A 17,868-nucleotide genomic window follows, 5' to 3' on the forward strand; every position below is an offset into this window, starting at 1 on the left:
GATTTTATATCCAAATCTTGTTTTCAGGTGTGTTGGGATATCCAGTATTTGCTGTGGTGGGAGAACTGTGTTCTGATGATGCCAAGTAGTCTTGGTTTCTGTTGCTTAGGTTCTTGTGCTTGCCTCTCACCATTTGGTTATCTCTGATGTTATTTGGTCTTGCTGTCTCTGACTGGAAGTTGTCACTCCTGTGAGCCCATAAGTCTCTGATCTTAGGAGTGAGAGGATTCCTGGGAGACCAACTCTCTCAGGACAGGTTTTGTATAGGAAAGCTATGAGCCAGCCCCAGCTCTGGGTGCATATGGAACTGGAAGTGTCCTGTCCCTGGCCATCCTGTGAGCTCCTGGTTTGTCTCTCCTCAGATAGTCAGTAGAGAGAAAGTGGGTCCCACCTGTGTGCTGTGGGCTTAGAAGGGAGAGTGGTCTTGGCATACAAGCTCTCCGTGGGCTGTGGGACAGCCCAAACTCTGGGCACAGATGATGACCAGAAGGGTCCCCCAACTTTCATTTTCATGTAGATATTATATAAAAGCACGAGATTATTTAAGGCAATTACCTAATCAATAGTGTTCTCCATACATATATGATCAATAGTGTTCCCCATTCATATATGATCAAGAAACCCTCTCCCTCTGTGCAACTGTCCTGACAAGAGTTCTAAGGAATATCATTTGGGAAAACACAACCTTCCTTTTCACTTACTATGCTATTCTAAGGAGTTTGTTTCTTGCAGCAAAGACAAGTATTGTTCAAAACAAGCTGGCTTTCCATACTAGTCAAGTAAGCCAGCACCAGTAAGAGACCTTGCTTCTGAAAGTAAAGTAGAAAGTGATGGTGGAAAATACCCAGTGTCAACTTCTGACCTCAAGATGCACCACACACACACACATACACACACACACACACACACACACACACACACACACACACACACACACACAGAGAGAGAGAGAGAGAGAGAGAGAGAGAGAGAGAGAAGAATAATTTTAGACTAAAGGTACTTCATTTTATTGATGACCCTGTCCTACTGAGCCCCTTTATTTTAAAGACTGAGGAGCTGAGACTGAGCATTATTTCCCCCACAAGCTAACAGAACAAGTCATCTGCCACATAAATAATAGACACAAGGTGGTAGTGAACCAAGGAACAACCCCCAGTTCCCAAGCTTTCCTTGATAACTCCATTACATATGTGGTAATTTTAATACCTAAGCAAACTCAGCAGAGACTGTCCACATCTGGAGTCTAGTTTATCATCATTATAGAAAGAAAGTAAACAACCATTTCATCTGGCCCAGGATTGGGTTCTGTATTGGGTACAAAACAGTTACATAATCCAAGATGTTACAACGTGGAAAAACTACAGTCAGCCCCTTACACCACCAACCTGAATTCTTTTGTGAATGGTTGAATTCCATGTGAATACAGACTCTCCTGATTGGCAGTTTATAGTATTGTCCACATTAGTTTTGATTACCAAATGTGATTGGAAAATACATAATCATAATCAATGTCATTTACACATTATTTACTAGTGTTTCAAACTGGAGAAAGTGCTTTCCACCTATTAAGACACAAAATGAATCTTTGACAGTTTTAAAATACAGATTTTAAAATATGTGGTGTTTTTAATCAAGGCTGGGTTCAATGACATTAAAAATGACCATCATATTTTTGCTGGTAGGGATAATTTTTGCATCAGAGGACTGAACTATCAAGTGATGGGGTTGGGTTCCTAGTCTATACAATTGGAATGCAAAGTCCATACTATTTTTTCAGTATCCTATCTTTGCTAATTGAAGAAAAATGCTTTCTTCAGTTCTTACTTAAGCTTGGAGGTGGTAGATGTAGATTTACCTTTAGCATCAGCATCAAGAGATTTGAAAAGGAGCTTGGCTGATTTAAAAAGACAGTAATAAATGCCTATCAAAAATTTAGGCTACCTATCTCAATACAGGTGATGTCCTTCTGCCTATGAAAATGTCTTCACTTTATGTACAAATGGACATCTACACATATTTCTTTTATGTAGAATTTCTTTAACAATGTTGTAGTCTGGTTTAAAAATAAAGGCCACTGAACAAGCAAATCTTTAATAGAATAAAGTCTAGGCTTTTGGTGTCAGGTGATATTGTTATTTTCAAGATCTTACTGGAGCTTCACTTCAAACCATGTCAAGGAACCGACACTGAAAATCTTGACACATTGGTCTAAACCTCCATTCAAGAAATGTTTGATACTTGCCTATTAAATGACAATCAAAATTCTCAGTCTTGACTATTATTATTAAAAAAACAAAATCAGGCTGATCTCACAGTTATTTAAAGAAAGAGGCAGTGAACAAGGTAGGTGTAAAATGCAGGAATGAAAACATGTAGAATATAAGGCAGATAGCTTCTCCAGAATGCATGTATATCTGCTGTCATTCTCACAGCTACACAACCTCTACCATGAGGTCCATCTGCTTAAAACTGAGGTAACTTTGACCGCATGTCCAGAAAAAAAGCCTTATTTGAATGGCGTCCTGTGCACCTTATCCTACATGTTGGTTAGAAAATTAAACTCTTACCCCATGACTACATTTCCTTCTCAGACTACAGCGTTTGGCATAAGAATTGATATATGATGGAATTTAAGCACACAGTGAAGAATAACTTTTTGATGGCTTCTGAGAAACAATTTTCTTTTAAAGACTGCTAATATAAGAACTAGCCACTCTCCTTTGGGTCTTAATGGCATGTGGGTGTAAAACAAGGAAGTGACTCAGTCATTTTATGATTGTATCATGCCATATCCAGGCAGTAAAAACTAAACCACTGTTTCTAGACAAAAAACAAACAGCATTCAATGCAGGGCACAGGTCAAGGCATAAAGATGGGATGCTGGGAAAATGGGAGGATTGAAAGAGGGGGATGCAAATGAAGATTAAAAATTCTTGGAAGCATTTAGTCTTGTTAAGCTGGGGACTGTAAGGAAGAAGGTGGTATTGCAGAACTGAGGCTAGGAGAATCAACAGGAAAGAACTCTTTGAATCAGTACTAGAACAATGAAGAGAAGTTATCCCTCCTAAAGGAGAGCAACCACCACCTCCAGGTGTGGTGAGAAAGAGATGTAAGAACAGTGTCTCCTTTCTCCCTGCTTTCCTATCTGTCCACAGTGGCTTCTGTGATGAGAAGAGAAGAAGCCAGCTAGAAATGGCTTCCTGGAAATTAACATGTGCTTGACTTAGAAAAGCAGGTGTGTTGGTCAAATTTCTCAGTGGTACATAAACTGGAGTCATGTGGGAAGAAGAAACAGGGATCAAGATAATGCCTTGATGAGATGGCCTGAAGGCAAGTCTTTACATGATTAATGATTGATGTGAGAAGGATCTGCCCAATGTCGGTGGTCCTGGTGATATAAGAAAACAAGGTGAGTAAGCCATGGGGAGAAAGTCATGTTCCTGTGTGATCTTAGCTTCAATTCCTGCCATTAGGTTCATTCCTTGCTTGAGTTCCTGCTTTGCCTTCCCTCAGTGGTGAACTGATTGGGAAGTATAAGGCAAAAACCCCCTTTCCTCCCTTAGTTGGCTTCAACATTTTATCAGCAGAGAAACCTAACAAAGACAGTGAGGTGGGAAACTAGGAAGGAGATAGCTCGGTCCGATTATCAACAAGTCCTTTCCTTTGACAACTCAGCATCCATAGGCCCTTCAGTCAACACTTAAAAAAATAGCAATCAAAAGGAAATGACATCAAAATATTTCTAACCAGAATGCAAAAACCATTTGCCTAATGGGAAATGCTCTTCTTCTCTCCTTAAATGTAGCAAACAGAAAACCTTATCACCTACATATTCATCTGGATATACTGTCCCCTAAGACTAACCTGTATGTTTATCTACTATCATTATTCTATATATCAGAAGAGAAAAAGCAAAGAAGTGTTATCAAATATAGTCTATCCTACAGTGTTTCACTATACTGTTAATACATGGATAATTTTCTTGGTTTGCTAGACATTTAGTGTTTTACACTAGAAATAGTCTCAGTTAATATAGTCACTTCTGGCTGGTGCTAGCTAAACCTTCCTTTGTTGGTGAAGTAGTCATTTTAAGTTGTTTGGTCTTCATTAGTTTCTTTTTAGTTGTGTGTGTGTGTGTGTGTGTGTGTGTGTGTGTGTGTGTGTGTGTGTGTGTGTGTGTGTCTGTGTATGCACATGTACATATGCATGTATGTGAATGCAGGTGCCTGGGGAGGCTAGACGAATTGAATTGCCTGGAGTTGGAGTTATAGGTAGTTGTAAGCCACCCAATATGGAATCAAACTCAGGACCCCCAACAAGAGCATTACCTGTACCAAAGCCATCAACAATTGAGCTATATCTCAATCCCTATCCATTAATAAATCCCACTGAGAAGAAAAGGACCCCAAATGTTTGATATCTATATCTATATCATCTGTATCTATAGATCAATATCTATATCTATATATTTCTCTTTCATTAATTATTTTCTACCAACCCAGTCTCTTCATGGCAATCAGAAGTCATAATGATTATTTTTTGTTGTTGTCTCAGTGATTTGAAAAGTCCAAAATGACCTGGTGTATCACCCAGATGTCAACAATTAAATTATTTCTATGGATATAGTCTCACTTAATAAACAGAGACCAAAATTGGTCATTCAGGAAAATCATGGTTCACTGCTATTTTAGTTAATGAACTAAAGGCAGAACAGTATCATCTGACGTCTAGTACAATTACACCTTGTATGGAATTACTTCAATGTTTAGGTTATTGTACCTCCACTGGTCCTGTGTTTGATTCTTCAATAAGACACTTGATGTCCCTTTCCTGGAGACATTCATTCTGAGACAACTCTGCTTCATGTCTGTGATCATGAACTATTCAGCACAATTGTTGAAGCTCTTTTGCTGTGCAAATCAAGCAAAAATGGTCAGAAGCAACAATGTCTGGAATATGCAGATTGTGAATAAGTCACACTGAAGTCACTTGATTTTGACCAAGAATCAGGTATTAGAAACAACAAAATAATCAGAGCCAATATCTACTTTTAGGTATACAAATACAAGTGAGCACAAATACATTTTCCATTTTAAGTAAAAATGATATGTCTGGGTATCACAAGAAATTATGCTCCATTGGGGTCTAAGTTTGATCTCAACTCTTGAATTCATTGATTTAAGCTAGGAAAAAATTGGAGCACTTGGATAAGGGAAACTTACTATAAGTCCTTCAAGGATCTCTGTACCTACCTTGCACATGATCCCCTTGATTTATCCCTGCAGAAGCCAGAGAATTTCTGTCTGGATGATAGCTACAAATCATGTCAATGTGGACATATTTGCTCTAGCATATAACATGACTGCTTTCCTTTTGCAATTCAGAGATCCATCATTCCTGTCCATCTCGGACAGGCAATTTCAAAGTTGGCATTATCTATTACTACCTCCATCCAAGCAATGACTTAGTGACTATAAGACTCATTTGCTGTGATTTGATTGAGGGGAGTTCCCCAAACAAAACAATCCTTTCATTATTTCATCATGACTTCTCCTTAAGTTTCTAGAATTATCAGTTAATCTTCCATCGTGTACTCTTTTTTTTTTTTTGGTTCTTTTTTTTCGGAGCTGGGGACCGAACCCAGGGCCTTGCGCTTCCTAGGTAAGCGCTCTACCACTGAGCTAAATCCCCAGCCCCCCATCGTGTACTCTTAACAACATCTTCGATCACAGAATTCTTAGTATTCTTACTATTCTTTGCAAATGAATTTCTAGTCTTATTCTGGTGAAAGGTCTCTAGGCTCATGTAGGAAAAATAGTTGAAGTAGACAATAGAAAAGTTGAAAATAATAAATTTTGTTATTTCTTCCTCCTGAACACCTAGAACCATTTTTCTGTGTTATGCCCTCATCAACGAGTATAAGACCCATTAGAGTACAAGGCTCAGCCTATCACCGGTCTCTTTACTTTTTCCATGAATTTGACTAAATACAAAATCTCTGTAAATTGCCCTTTGTTCATAAAATATTAGCATCTGTTGATATATGTATATATGTATCATATATATGTATGAAACAAGAACTTTATAATTTTGCTATGTAAATCTTTTCTGTTGTTCAAATTTTGCAATTGTTCATAAGATACCCCTGAAACTTTAGAGTATGTCTAAAAGCAATATGCAAATGGGTCTTACATGGACTCCAAAGCCACTTCCCGATGGGTTATTTCAGATCAGCAAATACTCAGCTTATCTTGTAACCTGGAATTTGAAATGTGGTTTTGGATCCCACAACTCTCAGACCTTCCTTGAACTAATATGTCAAAATCATAGGATTTCCAGTGTTGTAGAAGTAACCCAGTATAGGTGGGGAAATTTTTAGGTTTATTTCCTTTCCACAAAGCTATAGGTGTGCCCATTTTTAATACATCAGTTTAATGCACGAACCATGTGGCTTAACAGAGCTTTGTCCTCAGCAGGTTTCTATTTAAAACTGTCGTCCACTTGCACTGTATTATAAGTTACTTCTTTTTGGCAGGTAATCAAGTCAGTGGTATATTGAAGTTCCATAGGATGTATTCCTCAAATATCCTATATTTGAAATCTGTTTCTTTTTTTTTTTTTTTTTGGTTCTTTTTTTCGGAGCTGGGGACAGAACCCAGGGCCTTGCGCTTCCTAGGTAAGCGCTCTACCACTGAGCTAAACCCCCAGCCCCTTGAAATCTGTTTCTTAAGCCTAATTGCAACCCAATTAAAACCATAAGAGCATACAAAGACTTATAAACACAAAAAGTAGGTTGAAGGGCTAATTGAGAAACTATAATATACTAGTATCTCTGTGAGAGAAATAGAAGTGGATGCAGGCAAAACACTAGAGTTTAGAAATTACAGAAGGGGCCACATGAACTCATCAAGTTCATGAAGAGCAGAATACCCAGTGTATCCTTCACAGCAGTTCTCAACCTGTGGGTAATGACCCCTGTGGGGGAGGTCAAATACCAGACATCCTGAAATGATTTTATGGTTAGGGCTCATCACGACATGAGAAATTGTATTGGAGGGTCACAGAATTAGGAAGGCTGAGAACCACTGACTGTGGTGACATCTAGACAGAACGTCTCTGTGAGACAACTGGACCAGAGGATTGTGGTAAAAACAGAGGACAATGGGACCCTGAATGCAGCACTAGTTGACTGAAGGGAAGCAGGTATACAAAAACAGTGCAGAAGGAAAATGAGCAATTATTTTTCTCTGCCTCTCCAGTTATTTGATTCCCCCACAAACTCCTTTGCAAGAAAGGACCCTCCTTCCTGTTGAAATTACAAATGCATGCTGCTATCCTTTGCTTTGTTTTTGTGTGAATTATGGGTATTAAATTCAGGTCCTCCTGTTTGTACAGCAAGTATGTTACTTTCTGAGCTGTCTCCCCAGCCTTGGTAGAAGTTTCATATTATTTGTTTAGAATAAACCCATCAAGTATTCAGTTGAATACTCTTCATATATCTATAGAGCCAAACAACTATCACTATCTACATTTAGCAAATATTATTACTTCTCTGAGGACAGTTATCTATTACTACAAATTGATGGTCTTTTCTTCTCTTCTCTCCAATGAACTTGGCTATTTTAAACCATTACTCTAGTTTCCATTGTTATAGGTTTGCCTGTTATAGAGATTTTACATTAGGCAAAACCAAAATACATCATACGTTATAGCTGAATTCTTTTACACAAGGCATATATATGTTCAGCAAGCATGAATATCTTATTCTTTGTTCCGTCCTAAACCAGATAGTTACTTTTCTCATTGCTATGAGGAAAATGAGAAACAAAGGATTTGTTTACCTTCACCGTGGCTAGATGTTCAGTGGGAACAATCTCTTCCTACAGCCTCACTCATAACCTCAGTGCTCTCTTTCCACTACCAACTCCAGCAATCATTCCCTGGGAACCCACTGGGCATGCCAACCAAAGAAGTAGGGAGACAAGCTTCAGACCTTCCCACTCCCACTCCCTCCTCTACTTCAAATGTAATTCTCTCAGTCTCATCTCCAGCTCTGTGGCAGACTACCGGCTGTGTCCTCTCCTCACTCTATGCATACATTCCCAAGGGACTAAGAAGATCATAGTAGTGCGTCTTGCCTTTTATCCTACTCTGTACCCCTCCAGGAGAACTCAGTGCCTTTCTTGCCCATCTCTATTTACATCAGCTCACAGTAATATGAAACATACTATATGAAACCCCAAGTGGCATGGCTACACATGGAGAGTCCCAGAAGCATGCCCTACCAGACAACTCACGGCTATCACATTTTCTTAAGTACCAGAGAGAGCACCAGAAACCAGGAACTGAACCGTTCACCCTAACAAAGACAAGACCAGATATCAACAACTAGAGTTATATTCATCTCAAACTCAGACACAGAGATTCCAGCAAAAAATACAATCAATAACAGCCAGGACAATATGTCTCAAATTAAAGCAAAGCAAACATACCACATTAAACCCTGAAAAATTCAATGTAAATGAAGCATGAGAAAAGGACTTAAAATGGGTTGACCAATGTGATTAAAGAGGAGTAAGATGAAGAAAACAATTCAAGACAGGCAAATGGAAAAGTACAAACAAGGAAAACTCAAGGTGAGGCAAAAGTGGAAATGAAAAATGTCCGCACTCAAACAGGAGCCTCAGCAGCAAGCAAGCCAACAGGATGCAAGAAACAGAAGAGAGAATCTCAGTCATTGAAGACAAAATAGAAGGAATGGATATCTCAGTCAAAGAAAACATTGAATCTAACCAAAAAAAAGGCACAAAGTATCCAAAGAAGTCTGGGATAGTATGATAAAATCAAATCTAAGCAATAGAGGAACAAAGGAAAGAGTCACAGGAAAAATCACAGAAAATATTTTCATTAACATCATAGAGGAAATTTCCCCAACCTAAAGAGGGAGTTGCCTATCAAGGCAAAGGACCAATACAGAACCTGAAATACACGGAATCACAAAAGAAATCCCATAACACATAATAGTCAGACCATTAAACATAGAAAACAAAGAAAATATTAAAAGCTGCTTGGGGAAAAGAACAAAGAATGCATAATGGTAGACTTACTAGAATAACACCTGACTTTTCAATAGAGACTCTAAAAGCCAGAAGGGCCTGGAAAGTTATTCTGCAGAATCTAAGAGACCACACATGCCAGTCAAGATGACTATAGACCATAAAACTTTTAATTACAAAAGATGGAGAAAGGAAGATATCCTAAATAAAAAGCAGTGTTTATATACAAATCCAGACAGAATGTACTAGAAGGAAAAGTTCAACTTTAAAAGGCTAACTCTATTAATAAAACACAAGAAATAAATAATACAGGACCAGCAAATCAAAAGAAATATGGAAATACCACACTACAAGAAATTGATAGGAATAAAAATAGTACTGCTCATTGATAACATCAATATTCTCAGTTCCCCAACAGAGCTATTTTAACATCAGAGGAAACAGACTTCATCAAACAAAAACTAACCAGAAGAGATAGGAAAGGACATTCTATATTTCTCAAAGGAAAAATCTAACAAGAAAAAAATTGCATTTCTTAACATCTGTGCACCAAACACAAGGGTACTCACAAAAGAAATATTAAAACAGCTTGAATAGAATATTGACTTCATGCACTGATAGGATGAGACATCAGTGCGCTGTCCTCACCAATGGACAGGTCACCCAGATGAAACTAAACAGAGAAAAGTTAGAGCTAACTGCAGAAGCAAACTGAATAGACCTATGTGTATTTAAAGAACACTTCACACTCCAAAACCAAAGAATATATACCTTTTTCTCCTCATCTTATGAAACTTCCTATAAAATTGACCATATACCCAAACATGAAGCAAGTTTCAGTACATAAAAGAAAATCGAAATAACACCCATTGCTTTTGACCACCATGGATTAAAGCTGGATATAAACAACACAACATAAACCTTACAAACTCATGGAAATTGAAAAAACTCTCTACCTAATGAAAAGTGGCTCGATAGGAATTAATAAAGAAATTAAAGAGTTTCTAAAATTGAATGAAAATGAATACACAGCATACAGCTTATGAGGCAAAATGAAGGGTGCTATAAGAGGCAAGTACACAGCTCTAAGTGCCTCTTCAGTCTTTCTTAGAAGTGGGAACAAAATACTCATAGGAGGAAATACGGAGACAAAATGTGGAGCAGAGACTGAAGGGAAGGCCATCCAGAAACTGCCACACATGGGGATCAACCCCATATACAGTCACCAAACCCAGACACTATTGCGAATGCCAGGAAGTACATGCTGACAGGAGCCTGATATAGCTGTTACCTGAGAGTCTGCCAGAACCTGACAGAGGGGGATGCTCACAGTCAACCATTGGACAGAGAACGGGATTCCCAATGGAGGAGTTAGAGGAAGAACCGAAGGAGCTGAAGGGGTTTGCAACTCATAGGAACAACAACAATATCAACCAACCAGACACCCCAGAGTTCCCAGGGACTAAATTACCAACCAAAGAGTACATGTGGAATGACTTATGGCTCCACCTGCATATGTAGCAGAGGATGGCCTTGTCAGGCATCAATGGAAGGAGAGGCTTGGTTCTATGAAGGATTGATTCGCCAATGTAGTGGAATGACATGGTGGGGAGGAGGGAGGGAGGGAGGGAGGGAGTGGATGGGTAGGAGGGTAGGGGAACACCCTCATAGAAGCAGGGGGAGGATGAGGGGATAGGACATTGCCAGAGGAAAAGCCGGGAAATGGGATAACATTTGAAATGTAAATAAAGAAAATCTCCACTAAAAGAAAAAGAAATGGAGAGATTTCATATTCGTAATTTAATACCACACCTGAGAACTCTAGAGCAAAAGAAGGAAGAGGAGGGAGAGGAGGAGGAGAAGGAGAAGGAGAAGGAGAAGGAGAAGGAGAAGGAGAAGAAGAAGAAGAAGAAGAAGAAGAAGAAGAAGAAGAAGAAGAAGAAGAAGAAGAAGAAGAAGAAGAAGAAGAAGAAGAAACACCCAAATGAAGTAAATGACTACAAATAATAAAACATAAAACTCAGGGCTAAAATCAATAAAATAGAGGAAAACCAAAATAAATACCATCATCAACAACAAAAAGAAACAAAGTGTTCTTTGACAAAATTAGTAATATTGGCAATCCCTTATAGAAATGAACAACAAGACACAGAAGAGTTATTCAAATTGTCTTCCTTAGGGTCTTATTGATGTGAAGAGACACCATGAGACAATATATAATAATTGAATTATAATAGAAAAGAAATGGGTAACTTTACAGCTACATACCACCTACCTAAGTTAAATCAAGCTAAGATGAGATAAACTGATCTATAACCTATGAGATACCAAGAAAAAACATATTATTATGTTTTGGTTAAATATTCTGGAAATAACTGCTAGACTCACTTGGCTTATACCTGCAGTTAGGTCTAGAATTTCTGTTTCTGTCTGGATGACCGTGTGTTAGTGAGAGTGAGGTAATGAAGTCTCTCAGTATCATTGTGTGGATCAATATGTGATTTGTGCTGTTAAAGTGTTTCTTTTACAAATTTGGGTGTCCTTGTTTTTATAGCACAGATGGGAAGAATTGACATTTTTCTTTTGCTGGAGTTTTCCTTCGATGCATATGTGATGTTCTTCCCTATCTACTCTGGTTTGTTTTGGCTCGAAGTCTATTTTGTCAGATATTAAAATGCCTACACTAGCTTATTTCTCCAGGTCCAATTGCTTAGAATGATGTTTTCTAACCCATAGCCCTGAGAGTATGTCTACACTTTATGCTGAGGTGTGTTTCTAGAATGGAGGAGAGGGATGGATAATGTTTTCCTATTCATTCTGTGTGTATGTGCCTTTTTATTTTGGAATTGAGACACTTGCTGTTGAGAGATCAATGACCAGTGATTATTCATTCCAGTTCTGTTGTTGTTGTCGGCGTTGTTGGCATTGGTGTTGGTGGCAGTGGCGGCGGCGGCATTGGTGGTGGTGGTGGTGGTGATGGTGATGGTGGTGGTAGTGGCATGAATCATTTATTCCGTGTTTGCTTAGATGTAGATAACTTATTAATTAAGGTTCGTGTTAATCTTCTAGCGCTTTGTCTGAATTTGTTGATGGATATTGATTGCTTGAATATGGTTTTATCATTGAGTACCTTATTTTCTCCATCTATGATAATTGAAAGTATTTCTGGATATGTGGCCTGGGTTGGTATTTGTGGTCTCATAATGTTTAGCACATCTTTCCAGGCCTTTCTGACATTTAGTGTCTCCATTGAGAAGTCTAATAGATGTGCCTTTCTATATTACTTGGTCTTTCCCTCTTGTAGCTTTAATATTTTGTTTTCATTTTGCACACTTAATTTTTGGATGTTAGGTGCCAGGGCAACTTACTTTTCCTGTCCAGTTCATGTGGTGTTCTGCATGCTTCTTGTACTTGATAGGCAGTTCCTTTAGGTGAGAGGAAAATTTCCTCTATAACTTTGTTGAAAATACTTTCCCTGTCTTTCCCTTGGGCTTCTTCTCCTTCCTCTATTTCTACATTCTTAGATTTGGTAATTTTATAGTCTCCCATTTTTCTGAATTTTTTAATATTAATTTATTGTTTTGACCAATGAATCCATTTTTCTATTGTATCTTCTACGCTTGAGAATATCTTTTCTATCAATTGTATTCTGTAGATGAAACTTGTCTCTATGGTTGTCATTCATGCTCCTTAATTTTTCATTTCCAATCTTTCCTCAGTTTGGGTTTTCTTTACGGATTCTATTTCTACTTTCAGGTCAAGTGATTTTATTCATTTTATTCCTCTTGGTTTCTCTCTCTCTCTCTCTCTCTCTCTCTCTCTCTCTTTCTCTCTCTCTCTCTGTGTGTGTGTGTGTGTGTTTCTGTATTTTCATAGATTTCTTAAAGGGATTTATTTAATTCTTTGTGGAGCTCTATCACACATTCACAGGCTGTTTTAAGGTCTTTTATCTATGCTCCAAATTACGTTGGAGTACACAGTGTCTGGTGTGGTAGGATGGCTGGGCTATAGTGGAAACATATCATTCTGACTGTTACTGATTGTGTTTTTATGCAATTACTAGGAATCAAGGTTTGAAACGATAGTAATTTTAGGTTCTGATATCTGATTTTGTCTTTGTTGGGTGGATGCTTTGTTCCTTGCTTTCTGTTGTCCTCTCTGGTTGCTACTAGAGTTTGGTGGGTGTGTGTTTCCTAGGAGGAAATTCATCTGGATCCCTAATAGGTATGGACACTAAGGGTTCCTGGTAGTAAAATGTGTTTCTGGGTACTGGGACATGAGACTTAGGAATAGGGACCAGAGAGAGATGATTGAGGTGCTTCACAAGGAGGAGGAAAACAGGGGTTCCACTAACCATCTGCTTAGTTATTCCCCGGGTAACGGGGGCAGAGTGTGTGAAAAACAGCAGACCGTCTGCTACAGAGCTAGGGATGAGACTGGGCACTTTGACTTGGAGGAACGAAGGAAAGGTAAAGACCTGCATGAAGACCTGCAACTTGCCTCCCGTGCTTCCTGGGCTGGGTTCTGTTTTGTTTTAGCTCATTGTGTTTTGTTTTATTTTATTTATTATTATTCCTTAGGTTCTTAAAAGAGACAGAAAAGATTTGGATCTCATCAGGAAGAGGGTGAGAGGAGGAAATGGGAGGAATAGGAAAGGGGGAAACTATTTTATAAACATTTATTTCCAATAAAAATATGTAATATAAAAGACATCATTGCAAAAATATGAAAATAATGTAAAATCTGCTTTAAAGTGTTTTTACAGTGCTGTTGGAAAGATTATTTTCCATTGGAAAAGTATCTAATATTCAAATGTGGGACTTCAATTTGAATATGTAACACTCTTCTAAAATCCAGGGGTAGGAGCACATAACTGTAACCCTAAATCTGTGGGGGCAGAAACAGGTGGACCCTATACTCTGCATAGCCAGCCAATCATGAACTCTAGGTTTAATGAAAGACCTTTTCTCGAAAGACAAGACGGAATGTGATAGAAGCTACTAGACATCACACCCCCCAATGCTCACACACTGCACAAGCACACAAACTAATGGTTTACAGTAAAGTAATATATAATCATGTCTAATGCTATTTTAAAAATAATTTAAAGTACCTAATTATATTTTAAACTTTGAAAAAATATCAAAACCTTCTCCTAATGTTTCAAAATCTACGGAATACATGAAACACGAAAATTTCTCATGTTCATTATGTAGGCTAATTGCTTTAGAAGCTAGGCAGTTGAGAAGAGGGAATAGTATAATGACATTGAACCCACAGAACACAGTAAATCAATTTCCACTGAGATGTGTGGCACAGCATCTCTACAATGTCTGAAAACTAAATAACTGTCTGAAAGTTATTTTTCTTCTATATGTTCTTAAAGTTATGCTGTGTATAACCTACACATGAAAAAAATGAGCCTTCAATCTCATTCCCAGATCATAATACTGAGAACGTAGCCATATTAATTCCATTAATATGACTGAGGAAAAGAGCAAAATCATGACTGGACCTCACTGTTGAACCATAATTATGTTTCATTATCCAAACAATACTTCTTTTTTTAAATGGCATTTTCTTTTGAATAAAAAAATGAAAAGAGTACATGCTCAATGGATAAAGATGTTTGTTGCCAAACATGATGGCCTGAATTTGATGCTCAAGAACCATAAAATGTTGATGGACAACCCACAAGTTGTCCTTGACCGTCACACACAACTGCCCCCACACAGGTACCTGATAAATGAATAAGTGACTCAACAAAATTAATTTTTGAAAAATAAGATATAGGGTTCTTCATCGCAAAAATAAGGCAGGAATAAGCTACTAGTCACACTGCATCCACAGACAAAAAGCAAACGGAGGTGAAAGCAGATCTCTTTCTGTCTAGGAGACTCTGACCATTGTAACAGCACCAACCATGTACAGGTGCATCTTCCTCTGGGGACACCTTCTCAAATACATCTTTTGTCAGCTTGCAGGTTATTCGAAATCCTTCAAGTTGAAAATAAAGATTATGACACTAAGTGATATTTCCATTTGTGAATATAGTGTATTTCTTCTATCTCTTTGTCAATTGATAAATACTGCAGTTCTTTCCAGTTTGGGAAATTTTACTAATGCTGGTGAAAACATGTATAAACAGGAGTTTGGGGGGTATGCTTAAATTTTTCTTGGGAAAACATATTGAAAAGGCAGTTCTGTCTTATAGGTAATACCACTGGCTTTTATTTTAAGGAACCACTGATTCATTTTCCAAAGGGATTGGACCTTCGGCAAACAGTACATGAAGACACCAGTTTCTTCATATCCTTACAAGCACATTACTTTTTTTTCTCTAATTCTGGCAGAACTTGTTGGTGTTAATTAATATATCATTTGGCTTTTGACTTATATTTGTCTAAAGATGATGACTATAAGCAAATATCCATCTCTCCTTACCCCTTTGTTAAACTTTTGTGAAGACAGGTTTATTTTCATTCCTAAGTCTCTGACAATATTTCATTATTCACATTTCTATTGCTGAGTTATAAACATTTTTATAGTCTAAATAAAAATCCTGTGTCATATGAAGGGCTTTCATTTCTTTGCTGCAAGTTGTTGTTTGTAGAAAATGTCTAATTTTGATAAAACTCCATTTATTTTTTCCTTATCACTTTCACTTTTGGTGTGATAGTTAAGAGACCACTGCAGTCCAAGGCTTACATTTATGATTTTACCATAGAAATTTCAAAGGTTATAACTATGACACACACACACACACACACACACACAAACACACACACACACACACGAAATTTTATTTAGTTTTGCACAAGTATGTGAGTGATGTGCATTTGTGCATATGCACATGAGTATGCTGAGTGTGCACATGTGAAAGATTATTTGTGACGGCATTAGACTTATATCCAAGGTCTTCTTGCATTAGTGTCCACTTTATATGTTAACGTAGGGTCTCTTGCTGAACTGTTAACTCACCGTTTTGTTAATCTGGATAGCCAGTTTTTTCCTGTGATTTCCCTGTCTCCACTTCCCAAGCTCTGAGATTACGAGCAATTTACCATGCATACATACCATCTGGGATGCAAACTCAAATCCTCATGTTTGCGAGGGAAGAATTTTGCCAACTAAATCACTTCCCCAGACCCTAATTAACTTTGTATGGATAAACAGAATCTTTCTTTTGTACATGGATGTGCAGTAGTCCTATTTGTTGAAGTCAGTGTCTTCACAGGATCCTCTTGACATTGTTGCAGAGATTTAATTATTAATATGTTTTCTTTCTGAAATCTCAATTATAATCTATGGATTTGTCTGTCTTGATGACAGTACAGTAGTGCCATGATCACAGTACTTTGCAATCAATTTAAATGTTGAATGAGTAGATGACTGGGATGGATATTTCTTACAGATTTTAGGATTGTTTCATAGATTTATGAAAGAGAAACAGATATGATGTTTTTAAAAGAAGCTTTATTAAAGTAAAAACTCAATTTTGAAAGTTTTTTGATACATACCATGGTATATCTACATTCATTTGTGTGATCTTACTTGTTTCAAAAACATATTGAACTTTCAATTAAAAAGATAGCCTTTGTTCTCTAATCATTTATGTTTTATTTCTTTTTTGCATTATAAATGAAATTACTGTTTCATTTTAAATTATTCATTATATATAGAAACAAAAGTGATACTTATGTTAAACTTCTGTCTAAAGCATTGACTATATGGTTTATAATTTCAGTATTGATGATCCTTAAGTTTTCTATGTAATGGGTCTCATTGTTAACAACTAGAGGTAAACGTAGTGGTTCCTTTTACATGTGATGTTCATTGCACATCTTCTTGGCTGTCTCAGAGATACTGGGGTTATAGGTATACACCACTACCAGAAGTTCCATTTACATGGCTAGTAGTACTTAACACAGATACAGCCTTGTCAGTTTTCCAGATGTTGGAATAATTTTATGCACATTATAAACAATCTTTCCTACTGCATAGAGAAGTTTAAATATTTGAATACTTCAAGGAAGTTTCGTTGTCTGCTTAGTATAAAGCCTACACAATAATGAATCTTATAAATAAATTCATAAATACAGCAAATATAAAACTCTTTCAATGAATCTAATATTCTGAGTGAAATAAAAACATTCAAGCAAAATTAAATCTCTAAGGTGATTGCTTAATTATAAAATTTCAATTAGAATTAAACATAGCTAAAGGATCACATTTAAATGTTCAAAAGTTCTACCTATTTAATTATTGAAAATAGCAATACTAGGGGCTAGAGCTGTCGACGTTTCAGTGAGTAAGAGTGTGTACTAATCTTTCATAAGACCTGAGTTTGGGTATCAGAACCCACACTGGCTGTATCACGGTCTGAAACTCCAATCCAAGGATACCTTTTCTGGCTTCCTCGGGGACCTGAACATACCGCTCTACATACATATACACATACACATACTTAACAAATGATTCTTACATTAATAATTGTAATAATAATTATAGATATATTGGACGGAAGCTATTTACAGATTTTATGTAAGTACAAAATACTGATTATTGTTTTGTTTCAAGATAGTAACAGTTATAGGAAAAAGATGTATATCTATAAAGGTAACAAAAATGTGTAGAAAATAGGCATAGCTCGCTTCTATTTCATTCTTTTTGATCTTAAAGTGAGTACATAGATGAATTCTACACAATCTTAGACATCCTTGCAATGGGATCTGTTGCAGATTTTGGTTCATGATACAGACATATGTGAGTAAGATGATTTTTGCATGTGAGATAAGAAGAGGACTATCTT

Source organism: Rattus norvegicus, chromosome 4 (genome assembly GCF_021556685.1).
Source record: "Rattus norvegicus strain SHRSP/BbbUtx chromosome 4, alternate assembly SHRSP_T2T, whole genome shotgun sequence".
Lineage (NCBI taxonomy): Eukaryota > Metazoa > Chordata > Mammalia > Rodentia > Muridae > Rattus > Rattus norvegicus.